The sequence below is a fragment of the Marmota flaviventris genome, chromosome 10 (genome assembly GCF_047511675.1).
Source record: "Marmota flaviventris isolate mMarFla1 chromosome 10, mMarFla1.hap1, whole genome shotgun sequence".
NCBI lineage: Eukaryota > Metazoa > Chordata > Mammalia > Rodentia > Sciuridae > Marmota > Marmota flaviventris.
Genome location: NC_092507.1, coordinates 118854911 through 118868971, shown reverse-complemented (window position 1 = coordinate 118868971; position 14061 = coordinate 118854911). Strand labels below are relative to the sequence as shown.

Below are 14061 nucleotides of genomic sequence, written 5' to 3'. Positions count from 1 at the left end.
ATAAAGGAAATCAAATACTTGAAGATGAGATTTTTAAGATCTGCCTCTAAGAGTTACATCTTTAATGAAGAAGTGACTAAATCACTGAAGGACAATGCAGGGACAGAAGAAATGAATGGAGCTAAGTTTCAAATATTTTCCTTTCTTTAAGAGGAATAGTAGACCACCAAGCTTTGTTTTAATTAAGTAGTTTTGTAAATCACATCACTGTAAATACTCTTTCAGCAGGCTACTGGCAGCATTACTCAGGTGAGATATAAGACTTGCCATTGAAGAGTAAAAAGTTAGATTTTTAGGGAAACTAATGTGATAGTATAACCTATTTCTAAAACACAGTGATGAATGATGTAAGATCTATTCAAGAAGCAAGATTGTTTATTGTTGAATTTTTAAAACAGATAAAAGGGATTTTAAAAACTAACAGTGTTAATAATCCCCCTGGAGTATGATTCAGATAGGATAAGATTTCCACTAAAGAGTTAAATGTCATTAAAAAAAGAAAAACCAAAAGAGCTAAGTATCATAATAAAACATCTAAGAAGTAAAAGCCCAGAAAACAATGAAGACTTTAAAGTAGTAATACTGAAAACTTCATATATGGGACAGATATATATTCCCTACCCAGACACAGTCAAGACAGAAGACAATAGTGGCCAAGAAGCTTGAGACATCATTGAACTCTATTAGAATTCCTGATAAATGGCCAAACAATCATAGATTAAGTGCCAGGGGAAAAAAGGGGGTCAGAGAGCACTTTTTATAAAGTCTTCGCTAAAGTTATGAACTACCATATATTGAGTGTATTTTACATGCTCAGTACTGATAGAAATAAGCCCTCAAGGAGCTTGCTTAGGGTTGTGCACGTCATCATGTATTTCAGGTGGCAACTGTGCCATCCATTCTTGAGCTCTGTCTTCAGTTGCTAGGCTATTTGGTAACTTTTCCCAAATTTCTTGGTCATCTTCAAGAAAGTCTTGATGAAGGCTTCAACTATACCTTTGATCATCAGGATATCCTGAGAATCACCCTGCCTGGCCTCACCCACCTCAGGGTAAAAGAGGGTACAGGCACTTTCTTCAAAGCTCCTTCTTTGGTGGCATCTGGAGCTGCAGAGGAGGCAGTGGGAGGTGGAATGGGGGTCAGATCCCCGGAGATCGTTATTGGCAGCATTGTACAGCAATTCCTGAGAAATTGAAACAATTGAGAAAGAGATGGCTTAGCTCACTTAGCTTTTGAGCCATTTTTCATTTCCTGAAAGTAATGGAGGCCAGCAGCCTATTCTTAGGATTTAATAAGAGACTGGAATAAATTTTCATTCAGGAAAGTTTTAATTTTAAAAGTCTGTTTGAATTCCCTGTTCATATAGAGCAGAGTTCCTCGTGAAATTATTCCATATTTAAAGAGAATAAAGTTGTATTCCTGAGATAGACATCTCTAGGCTTGATAATCATCAGCTCTAGAATCTTATTTCATTCAATAACAGTGTTATAGGAACAGTAAGAAGATGAGAACACCTGAAAAAAACATTACACAATGATGTAAAGCAAGTGAGTTTAAGATTGAAAAATGATGCTGTAACTTATGTGCAAGAAGCAACAACCTGTTAAAGATGTACAAAAGTGTGTTAAAATTAGGCTAACAGCAGAAATCATATGAAATCTGCAAAAACTATCTCCAATACTGCCATAAACATACTCTTACGTAAGTCCCATTATGCAGTAGAGTGGTTAAGGAAGAACAAGATACTGTCCAGAGAGAACTAGTGAATCTATTTCAACAGAGACCAATATACCTGTTTTCAAAACTGGAACAGTAGAATGCAGAATTGATGTGGAATGGTGTTAAGTATATGGACTATGGAGAAAGGCATCGTGGGGTTGATTCCTAGATCAGCAATAAATTAAATTACAGGAGCGAGGCAAGTAAATGTGCCCAAATTTTGGTTTAATAAAGCACTCTAAATCACATGATTGTTGTGAGACCTGAAATGAGATAATGTAATACAAAATCACTTTACAATATTCAAAGGATTTTACAATTTTTAGTGACTGTTACATATAAATTGGCTCCCTATGTTTATCTATATATTTATCTATTTGCTTTTGCTGCTAGGGATTGAACTACGCATGCTAAGAACTTGTTCCACCATGCAGCTACACACTAGCCGTAATATGGAATTTTTACGGTTTAAATATTTATTTATGTCACTGACAGAATAACATTAAATAGTAAAGTAAAAATTTTAAAAGTACAGACATTTAAGCTAAATTATGGAGCTAGAAATAATCTATTATTTATTTATCTTAAATGTAAAGCAAATCTAATCAAGAAATACTCTTAAAATAGCTACCTTTGGGGCTTGAGGTACTTGCAGAATTAAAAAAAAAAAAAAGCTTCTCTGAAGTGAATCTTCTAATTCATCAATCCTTCACCATAGTTTATGTAGAGTTGGGATTATGTTCTGGATTATGGCGATAAAACCATGTGCTCAAGGGATGAATATGAACCAGAAATTGTCTTTCTGTTCAGTTCTTTACCAGGACAAAATAGTTTTCTGTTTCCCTTATACAGTTCTTTGGTTCTTCTAATTCATAGGTGACTTAGGAAATTTACTGTTTTTCTTGGTATATTTATCATATAAAGAATGTTTGTTCATGTCTCTAACAGTGGTCATTTTATATCTGCTTGGAAGAATGTGCAAAAACTCTTTACTCCTCAATGTACAAGAGGCATGTGTGTACTGAAGTTCAAGAAAATTTCATACTTTTTCAAACTACACAAAAAACACAAAAAAATTTTGACATTAGAGAGTTCCCATCATTTTTCATTTCAATTTATTGTTAAGAATACATAAGTATTTCACAAGCAAACAGGGAATATAAGTGATACTTTCACAATTTACAAAATTTGGGGGATAAAAAAAAAAACAACTGGCTGTATCATTACTCAGATCAAAGTTTCAGAAATATGTTTAAAAATTCTATACACATAAGTGAAGGAAGTAGAAATTACAGATAAATCACAAAAAAGGCCTATCTAAGTAAAATTGGCAGTATATATTGATCACCAATATATTCTTTATTGGAAATAAAGCCCTTCATGTAAACCAGAAAGCAGGCTACTACTAAAAAGGGAAAATAAAAGAGAATCATAAATTGAGATAATAGACATAGGATATAAAGAATTTAAAATGAACTTGGAACTTGGACATGAGAAAGAGCCTTGAAACTAGTTATGACAGAGTCTGGATTTTATTTGGCTATTATTTGATGAACTTTAAAGATGAAGACAGGTTTTGAGAAATCACCTGTGTCAATTTAGATGAGAAAAGACTACTTTTCTAGCAAAAACAATAAGATGAAATTATGGATAAGAATGTTAGAAAGGTAAAAAAGGAAAAAAGAACACAAATGATTTAAGGATAAGATTCTGGAAATTCTACATTCTACACAAAAATGAGCAGATGTCAAGAAGCTACTTTGAAGTCAATTTGTTTCAAGAGATTTTAATGAATTCTACATAGGAAGAAGTGAAATAAACCTGAGATAAAAGATGCCTGGGTGTGAGGAAAATTCAAATAGGCAAAGATATCAGAATAACTAGAGGCAATTCCACTGTTGTGTCCATGTGAAGAAGGATAGAGACATCACAAAGAAAACATGACAATAAAAATTCAACCCATTTCATTGAAGCCAGAGCATCCTAGGCTAAAAAATGAGGAATTTCCTTAATGCCAAAATATAAATTAGTTAAGAAAACACAGTGTATGAAATTAATAGTTTGGTTTAATAGAACATATATTTCTTTAGTCTAAATTCAATATTAAAACATATTTCTTTAGTCTAAATTCAATATTAAAACATATTTCTTTAGTCTAAATTCAATATTAAAACTTCTATAACTGAGTTTTAGACACCTACTGGAGTTAAACACTATATATTCCCAAATAACTAGGCAATTATTTAAATAATTAGAACGTCTGATATATACAATGCTATAAGTATCTTTGGGTAAACTACTAAAAAAAAAAAAAGCAGGTCAAGTGTGCTAGATTTGGAATGATAAAAATAGTAGTCAGTTCAAAGATGATATAAATTTTCATGTATTTTAAAAGTTTTAGATATTTAAACTGTTCATTTCCACCAAAATTGAAGTATGTTATAAAATTTTACTTAAAAATATTTTTTGGGAGGGCCTGGGGATATATCTCAGTTGGTAGAGTGCTTGCCTTGCATGCACAAGGCCCTGGATTCAATCCCAAGCACCACACACACAAAAAGATTTACTTTTGTTATTCATAATTATTTGGGAAGTGTGTTAACAACTAAAACAAAACTGGTTGTCATAAAAATGGTTACACAGTAACAGAATATGAACTTAAATAGCAAACTATTTATACATTTTTGATAAAGATTTTTAGTTCCCAGATTCAAGTTGTGAATCCTTTGCTTCACAGCTCACATCACCCAGGGGAATCTTCTTGTCGAAGAGCTGAATAAATGCCGAGATAAAAGCTAGATTTACAATAAAAACAGCTGTTTCCAATTGTGGGAAATGCTTTTATAGAAAGTAATACATTTTATTTGACTTGCCAATTAAATGTACAACAAGAGAGAATGATTCAGAGCTTATGCTGACGATTTCTAAGCTAAAAAGTCTGTTTTTCTCCCTCTAATTAGACTATTTCTCATAATGCCCAAATCAGATCATTTACTGAAATGGAATCCCTCTGGAAATTCCCAGAATTGTATTAACCACCACAATCAATTTTATACTTTTATCTCCACATGTACATGTTATTTATGTGTGTATCTTAGATACAACTCTAGAGAAATTGTCTGAAATTAGAATATTCTGACTGATGCTTATAACCCTTCAGTTAAAAAGAAAACAAGAGCTGGGTGGTGTCTTAAATCTGTAAACCCAGCTACTAGGGAGGCTGAAGCAGGAAGATCCATAGTTCAAGGCCAGCTTGAGCAATTTAACTATACCCTGTCACAAAATTTTTAAAAAGGCCAAGGCTATAGCTCAATGGGAGGGCACATAAGGGTTCAAGTCTCAGTGGCACAAAAGAAAAAAAGAACTCAGTATGCTGCTTCAACCAGTATGCTTTCACAGTGGATACATTTTCCCCCCCAAACAAAAACATATAGGCTTCATTTACTTTAGGGACATAAATAGCCAATATAGAGTATATCACATAGATAATGCATACTATTTACAAAGCAGTAAATCACCAACACTAACGTCTCAGGGTCTGCATGTTTGATCACTTGTAAGCGATAAATACTAAATATAAAATATCACATGCTACTGTTTTGTCCATTTTGAAAATCAGGTTACAAGTTCTACCATGAGCTTTAAAAAAAAATGCTGAAAAACAGGAAGGAATCTCTGACATTCTGGATCAGATACTCTTTTTAACTAGAAGTATTTCATGTCTATCCAACATAGATCAATTAAAAAATAGAATCCTTTCTAAGGATTGGGTGAGATCAGAAAACTTGATATAATTTTGAAATTACTATTTAATTTGTGAAAGGCTGATTTCAGACTGGTAGTCTTTAAAGATTAATATAGAATAAAATGTAAATTAGAAAAAGAGGCCAAACACCACATAACTTATAAAAACTCATTAATTTGTTATTCTGAATTTTTCTTTTTATTTGGTACTTGGTGTTGAACTCAGAGGCACTCGACCACTGAACCACATATTTAAAAGAAAGTCTATCGAAAGAAAAGACTAGGCCAGGCATGGTAGCACAGCTTAGTAACACTCTATCTCAAAATAAAATTAAAAAGATGGGACCAGGCACAGTGGCCTACTCCTGTAATCCCCGCAGCTTAGGAGGCTAAGACAGGAGGATCACAAGTTCAAAGCCAGCCTCAGCAAAAGCAAGGCACTAAGCAACTCAGTGAGACCCTCTCTAAATAAAATATAAAATAGGGCTCAAGATGTGGCTCAGTGGTGGACTGCCTCTGAGTTCAGTCCCCAGTATCCCCCCAAAAAGAAAAAAAAATTAACATTGTCATAATACTATTAATAAAATTATAGAAGTTGTCCAAATTTCACCAATTTTCCCAATCTCCTTTTCCTGTTTTAGGATCAAATCTAGAATATCTCCCTCCATTCTCCTTTAGTCTCCCCTCTGATCTTTAAAAGTTTTTCAGTCTTTCCTAGTTTTCTCAGGTCCTTGATACTAAAATGTCCCCTTCCCCCTCCCCCCCCCCATTAGACTGGGATTATGGAGTTTCAGAAAAAATACACAAGGATGAAGTTCTCTTATCACATTATATCAGAGAATACATAATATCATCACATCTTATCATAGGTGAAGTTTATATTATATGAGGTTAAGGGGCTGCTGGCAGGCCTCTTTATGTTAAAGTTACTATTTTTACCTTTCTATTCTTTATTCCTTGGAAATGAGTCACTATTATCCAGCTTATATTCAAGTGGAGGGTAATTATCTCCACCTCCTAAAAGTGGATGACCTATATATTATTTGGAATTCTTCTGCAAAGAATTTTTGCCCCTTTTCTTCCATGTATTTATATAGCCAATAATTTATTTTTATCAGCATGAATTCATGGATATTTTTAAAGGTAATAACCTAAGAGTTGTAAGCACAATAAGACCAGGCGGGACACAAACTTTACAGATCAGCCAAAAGCCTTTATTTAGGAATGGTGTCATGGATCTGATGGACCCACTCTTCTGGTGGAAAATGAGCCACTGAATAAAAAGAGGAGACTGGGCTTATGTAGGTTAAGTGTCTCAGCTTGAGCACTCAGGAATTTGGGGTCTGTTTTATTGGGCAAAAAGGGAGGGAGTCTGAGGTTGGTGGTTAGTATCTGGGATTTATCTTACTGGGCCAGATGGAGGGCCTGGGTCAGTGGTTGGTATCCTAAAGGATTTGTTCAGGGAAGGATTAATGCTTTGGCCTCTTCCCAGAGACTGCCTTTCTAGGTTTGATGGACACCTCCTCCCCAGGGTTTGTTTTATCACCAGGAAAGAATGTACTAGGAAAGGCTTAATGCTCCCAATGTATGGTTGGCTTTCTCACTTCCCTTTTCTCAGGCCTATTTTGGGGTTTGTCATTTTCCATATCTAATAATATTTATTGTTTTATTCATTATTTATTATGTTGCTTAAATTGTCCCAGTTTGGGTTAATGGGAACTGTTTCAGGATAATAATGTTCTAAAGGTGATCAACAACTTTGTACAAAATATGAATGTTTTTTGGGCATTTTAATATAATACCAAATTAATGTAAAATGAATATATCTTATGTATGTGGTATATGGGAAGAAAAAACAATGGAAAATTCAGGAGATCAATTTAAAAGAACATATAGTTATGCTTTTTTAAAAAATGTTTTTTAGTTTTAATTGGACACAACACCTTCATTTTATTTATTTGTTTGTTTATTTGTTTATTTAGTTTTATGTGGTGCTGAGGATTGAACCCAGTGCCTTGCACATGCTAGGCGAGTGCTCTACTGCTGATCCACAACCCCAGCTCCTAGTTATTCTTTTTAAAGTGATTTTTTAAATAGAAGATTTAAGCATGAGTAAAATTCATTGAAATTGCTAGAAAATAGAAAGACAACAGCAAAAATGAAAGGTGTAAATATCTTAATTATCAACATATCCCCTCTTTCCATTCACAAAACACATCCCAACTGCCTAACTGATCTAACACCTTGTCAGTCTTGACTATAAACTCCCTTAGGAAACCCACGTGAGTTGGGTGTGGTGGTGCTTGCCCAGGATTCCAGAGACTGGGAGGCTGAGTCAGGAAGATCACAAGTTCAAGGCCAGAGTTGGCAACTCATCAAGACCCTGCCTCAAAATAAAAAATAAAGGGTAAAGCCAGTCACACTGGCACATGCCTGTGATCCCAGAGGTTCCGGAGGCTGAGGTAGGAGGATTGGAAGTTCAAAGCCAGCCTCAGCAACTTACTGAGGCCCTAAGTAACTCAGTGGTTAAGTGCCTTGGGCTCCATCCCTGGTACCCGCCACCCACCCACCGCCCGTCCACCCCCACAAAAAAATCACAGTCTGTGCACCCTAAATATTATCTTTTCCTTTTTGTGGCTTCCACAATAAGTCACTAAAATTTCAGGTTTGATTTCTTGTGCTGTAGATCCATATGTCACAAAATAGCATGAAAGTCAAATCTGTTTTCTGTATTCAATCTTGTTCCCCCCAACCTTTTTTTTTTTTTTTTTTGGTATCAGAGATTTAACCCAGGTGTGCTTAACCATTGAGCCACATAGGCAGCCCTTTTTATTTTTTGAGATAGGATCTCACTAAATTGCTCAGGGCCTTGCTAAATTGCTAAGGCTGGCTTTGAACTTTCAATCTTCCTGCCTCAGCCTCCCAAATCAATGGGATTACAGGTGTGGGCCCCAGTGCCAGGTTACCAATCTTTTCTTTTTGCATACCGCCTCATTTCACTTAATCTCATTACTATTCAACTAATTGCCCAAAAGGAGTACCTGGGAGCCATTCTAATATCCTTCACATTTCTTCTTATTTGTTCCTTCTGAATATGTCTTTTCTATCCGTGACTTCAGGCCATCACACTATTTTGCTGAAACGGTTTCTAAACTGATCTCTTTTCTCTAATCCACCTTTCTTTCACATTGTCATCAATGTAGTCTCACCAAATCATTCTTCTGCTTAAAATCTTTAATTTCCTTTTGTTTACAGGGTAAACTTAAAACTTCTTGGTGTCTTATAAACAAAAAGCTTTATGATCTTTCCTTGTCCATTTTTCCAGCCTCATCTCTTAGGTTCCACATCAGGCTATTAATACTTAAAGAAGCACAGTTATCTCTAAGCCCCTGACAAAACTCATTTCTCAGTCAGAAATAGTTTTTACTCCTGGTTCTTTGTATGCTAAATTCAAAACCCTTTCTCAACTCTTTTTTGAAAGTGAGTCCCTTGTTTCTCTGTTCCTAAAAATACCTTGAAACATCCCATTATTTGTTGAGGGTAGAATTTAAAGTTATTGAGGGCTATTTTCCTTATACCTAGCACACAACACGCACAAAATAATGATTTACTGAAAGGTTAGTTACTCTTTTTTTAAAAAAATATTTTTATATATATCTTTAGTTCTTGATGGACCTTTATTTTATTCATTTATTTATATGTGGTGCTGGGAATGAAACCCAGTGCCTCACACATGTTAAGTAAGTGCTCTACCACTGAGCCACAACCCCAGCCCAGGATAGTTACTCTTAAGGGAATATTTAAGAACAAAAGTCATATCCTTAATGTATACCTTAGGTAAATTAAGTTCTGTCCTTAAAAGGATCAAATTTGAAGATATCTGAGGTTGAAATTTTGCTAAATTTTATTTAAGTAAAAAATTTCCCTCAGTGTGTGTGCAAGCACACAGCACTGGGGACGGAACATAGAGGCACTCAACCACTGAAGCATGCTCGATCACTGAAGTGTTTCCCCAGCCCTTTAATTTTGAGACAGCAAGATACTAAGTTTCAGAGGCTTAGGATCCTACTTCCTCAGCCTCCCAGTAGCTCAACTGGTTTTTGCTAAAAGGATAATTAAATGTGTTCTCATGTTAAGTTAAAAAGGCACATTAAGTTCTTATTAGAAATGAGGAATTAGTTTGTGTGTTGATAGAGCTGAAGGGGAAGAGGGTGTAAAGGGAGCAGACTCAGGGGTTGAAGGGCTTTGAAGACTCTGGAGATTGAGAAGGTCCCTCTACTCATGTAGCTGGAGGAGTCCTCCCAGTCTCCTTGCTCCTGTGGGGTGAGAAGCCAAATAAGTTTTTTGGGGGGATGGGATAAAATGATGGAGAGAAAACTGGTGATAGGAACAGGTAGAGCCTGGTGGAAAACTGACCAAGAACCCAGCTTCCTGCTTGGTACTCAGACATCTAGTCCCCGTAATACACATGACCTTCTGGTCCCCATTCCCCACAGGAACCCAAAGTTACAGCATCCCTTCCAAATCCTAGCTATCCCCCTTCCCTGTTGATTTCTCCTTGCCAGGGAACAGAGGCCAAGAGTCTCCAGGAAGAAGAGGATGGTAAGCAGGGATTCCTTCAGAATGAGCAGGTCTGGCTCCATCTGAATATCAGCCTTGGTAATGTGCTTCTCCACACACCATCTCTCCAACCTCCAAGAATCTTCTTCAAGCCCTGGGGTCTCATTCTTCTTCCCTGCAGACCTATCTCCCTCTGGATCTGGTGGCTGAGGATCAATCTGTTTCCTACAGGAACAAAGGGCCTCCTTCCACAGTCTCCAAAACTCTTCAAGCCTGGCTTCCACTCTACCCCCACATCCAGAAGAGAAAGAACAGCTCTACAAAACCATCCACAATGACCAGTGCCAAGGGATAAAAAGGTCATCTTTGCTGTACCCAGGGGAACATGAGCTCCTGGAATTGAGGCTAGGAGTTCAGAACAGTGGTGATGGTGGGGTTAAATGGAGTAGTGAAGATTCCTGTACACATAATTGCTAAGACTTGAACCCCCAACCAACTCCTTTCTAACTCTTGGGGCTCAAGGTTGGGCAACTTACTACATGTCCTCAACATTGTTTGACAGGGGTATCAGAGACTGGAAGGTGCAGAGAAATCACAATATTCACTGCTCTCATCTTCCCTGGGAACTGCACACAGTGGAAGTATTCTGGGGATAGGCAAGTTAGGATAGTCATTTAATACCCTTCTCAAGTATGGGGGAGCCTGAGGCAAGTTAAGAAGATCCTAATCAGTGATCTCAGAAATATCTAGGAGTCTCTTTTCTGAGCTGGGTCAAGCAGGGTATGAGGGCTCAGGTCTGCCCCTCCCAAGAAAAAACACAACACCCAAGGTTATAACCTAAGAGACAGCTCCACCTTCCTTCTCAGAAAAAAGGGGAGGGTGGGCACAAAAATAGAGATTAAAACTCTTCTAGTCAGGCACAATGGCCTGCCTGCCTGTAATCCCAGCAGCTAGGGAGGCTGAAACTGGAGGATCAAGAATTCAAAGCCAGGGCTGGGGATGTAGCTCAAGCGGTAGCGCGCTCGCCTGGCATGCGTGCGGCCCGGGTTCGACCCTCAGCACCACATACTAACAAAGATGTTGTGTCTGCCGGAAAAATAAAGTAAATAAATATTAAAAAAAAAAAAAAAAGAATTCAAAGCCAGCCTCAGCAATAGGGAGGCACTTAACAACTCAGTGAGACTCTGTCTCTAAATAAAATGCAAAATAGGGCTGGGGGTGTGGCTCAGTGGTTCAGTCCCCCAGAGTTCAATACCCAGTACTAAAAAACAAAACCAAACAAAAAACAACAACAACAACCTCTTCTTCTACTCCAACTACCAGCTCCCTCTAGCCTCTTGGACTGAGGTGCCTACCTTTAGTTTTGCCAATCCTCCCTCACCATCTCTGCTCTGAGTCTGTTTGATTTTTTGGTTATATAAATAATTGCAATACTCCCGAGGAATGGGAAGAAAAATCAAGTCACATCTACATTCTCTTAGCAGTAATTGTGAAGAAGATGGAGAGATTTCAAAAAACAGCAATTAGTAGAAGAATTTAGAGTTCTGATAAGAATATAGCTGGTCTTTGTCTCTGGTTTCTGGCACAGCTTCAAAAGCTTTAGAATTCTGAGTGACAGGAATGTCTTTTGTTATGCCTTTGAGATGATTCACAGTAAGCCCTAGGATAACTGCAGGACGGGAGCTGGTAGTCAGCCACATGATTATAAGTTTGAAACTTTGGACCAACCTAACTTCTAGGGGGCTAGAAACAGAGCTCAGTCACATAGTGGATTAGTTAATAAAAAATGCCTCTCATGAAAACCCAATAAAATTTCCAGGAACTGAGGTTCAGTGGAACGTCTATCTGGTGAACACAATAATATGCTAAGAGGGTAACATTCCCAGATTCTATAAGGAGAAGGTGTGTGGAAAGTCTTTGTCTCCCACCTCCATCAAATACTGTCTTATGCAGCAGCTCTTCAACTGGTTGCTCCTAATCTGTATCCTTTTTAATAAAACTGTAATCTAAACAGCACTTTCTGTAAATTCCAAAAATTGTTACAGCAAATTATCAAAATTGAAGGGGCTATAGGAAATCCCAAATCTTTTGAAGACTGGGCAAAATCTGTATGGTTCAGAGACACTGAAATGTGTGACTGGCACCTGAAACAAAGGCAGTCTTTGTGATGGACTTTGTTCTTAACTTGTGGAGTCTTTTCACTAATTCCAGGCAGTTAACTTCAAGAATAAAAGAATTCAAAGACATCCAGCTGATGACAGAGAATTGGTAATAGAACTTCAGTGAGGTCTTAGTATTTTTTTTTCATGTTATTTTTTAAAATAAAGAAAAGACAAGTTCTTATTCTTTACATAGATATGTCTGCATGTTTGACTTCCCTGCTATTTCTCTCATTTCCACAGGAATGTGAAACCAGGTTCACATCCATCATTACATCCTGACTTCTGTAAATGCCCTCTTGGATATTTCAGTGTCCATGTAGATATTAACATTCAAATCACTCAATCCATCACCTCATATCACCTTCACCTTCTCCATCCTTTGTAAGGTCCTTCTCAAAGCTCTCAAATTAGGGACTTCAAATTCAAAAATTTCTTGCTTAAATAGCTTTGAAAAGGACCAGAAATAATACATAACAGGAAACTGTGATAACTATGGCAAATGGAAAAAAAGGAGGCACCAGCTAAAGGAGGTCTGCCACATCCAAGAAACATGAATTGATTGTTGCTAGATGTTCTAATTTTTTTGACAAGCAAAGTTCTAAATTTTTATGTGAAATGACCAGATTCTGAAATTTTAGCTATTTATCTTTTAAATCTGTAGAGATCACCATAAAGACTTATACATAAGCCAGAGGCTATTATTAACCATTTCTTTTACTTATAGAAGTTTCTTATAACTATCCAAGGCTCTTTTTTTCCTTACTCTTTATCTTTTCCCTAGAGAAATAACATCACCCTGACTATACATATATGATTCATATGTATTTATGTGCAGTAAAATAGCTCATGTATCATTGATACATGATAAGCTGCATTATTTTTCAAAATACACAAATGTTACATATACATTTATTTTTCAAAATATACAAATGTTTTCCAATACCAAGTTAGCAGCTGAAAAAGAACACACTAAACTAACTAAATGCATAAAGCCATGGAGAGATGAAGTTCTGTTCAAAATGCCTAATCATCCCACATGCTACAAATTTTCCTGCAAGGATTTATCATGTGACTTACCCCAATCTTTGTGCAAAAGAAACAAACAAGGTCAATAAACCAAAACAAGCTATCTCCAGTATCCCTACATTTACCAGCCAATGACATCCTTTTGTGTCTATAATTGAGCAGCCCTGATCCCTCTTGATGTTGTCTTCTATCAAACTACTTCCATCTTTTCCTCAAAAGTTTACGCTTATGTTTATGTCTTTCTCTAATAATTGATTATCATATAATTTTTTTTTTTTTTTTTTGTATTTGATACCAGGGATTGAACCCAGATGTGCTCAACCACTGAGTCACATTCCCAGCCCTCCTTATAAAATATTTTATTCAGAGGCAGGGTCTTGCTAAGTTGCTTAGGCTCCTTATGCTGGTTTTAAAGTCATGATTCTCCTTCCTCAGCCTCCATAGCGCTAGGATTATAGGTGTGCACCACTGTACCAACTAAAGTGTCTTTTTAACTATTGCTGTTTCTATAATTATTATTTTGCTTGATATTCTGCACAGGTTTTAAAAGTCTGTTCCCAACTATATTTTACCCAGAAGGCCTTTCGTTTTTAGTGAATGATATTGCTAAAAAAAATTTTCAAAAACTCAGCAATGGGGCTAGGGTTGTGGCTCAATGTGAGCACTTGTCTGGCACACGTGAGGCCCTGGGTTCAATCCTCAGCTCCACATAAAAAGACAAATAAAATAAAGGTATTGTGTCCATCTATTTATTTATTTATATATATATACATTTATTTATACACACACACACGTATGTATATATAACAAAAAGCTCATAGTGAAATGCTTCAACCTTCCATCCAAACTT

At 36.5% G+C, this 14061-nt stretch overlaps 1 protein-coding gene across 4 annotated transcripts in view; it reads right to left on the bottom strand.

Annotated features, from left to right (window-relative positions):
• The window catches only part of Ash1l (ASH1 like histone lysine methyltransferase), a 176492-nt gene that overhangs the window by 102158 nt on the left and 60273 nt on the right, over positions 1-14061 (bottom strand). The gene's annotated exons all lie outside the window — the stretch shown is intronic.